Raw genomic sequence first — 408 nt, 5'->3', positions numbered from 1 at the left:
AATCGCAACTACATATGTAAATTTAAATATATTTACGTTAGTTTAGAATTTTAAAAATTGTTAATATATTTATCTACTTTATCCTTTAAATTTAATTCAAATTTAAATTAAAGTCAATCAAATTTAAAAAATTTTAGCTTTGAGTCAACTATAAAAGTATAAGTTATGAGATATGTGTAGCACTACAATTCAAAGTACATCAAACCCTTTCTTTACATACATCCAAAATTTAGAATTTCTCTACTTATTCCAATGGTTGGTATTCACAAAATCGCAGAAATCAAACCTAAAATCGACAATTTGTGTGTACATATACGAGTGATACGGTTATGGACACTATCAAGTTACCAAAATTCTTCATCGCCATACTCAATTGAGATGGTTTGGCTCGATGAAGACCTGAGTTTA

Source organism: Arachis ipaensis, chromosome B03 (genome assembly GCF_000816755.2).
Source record: "Arachis ipaensis cultivar K30076 chromosome B03, Araip1.1, whole genome shotgun sequence".
NCBI classification, from domain to species: domain Eukaryota; kingdom Viridiplantae; phylum Streptophyta; class Magnoliopsida; order Fabales; family Fabaceae; genus Arachis; species Arachis ipaensis.
This window is presented reverse-complemented; position numbering follows the sequence as displayed.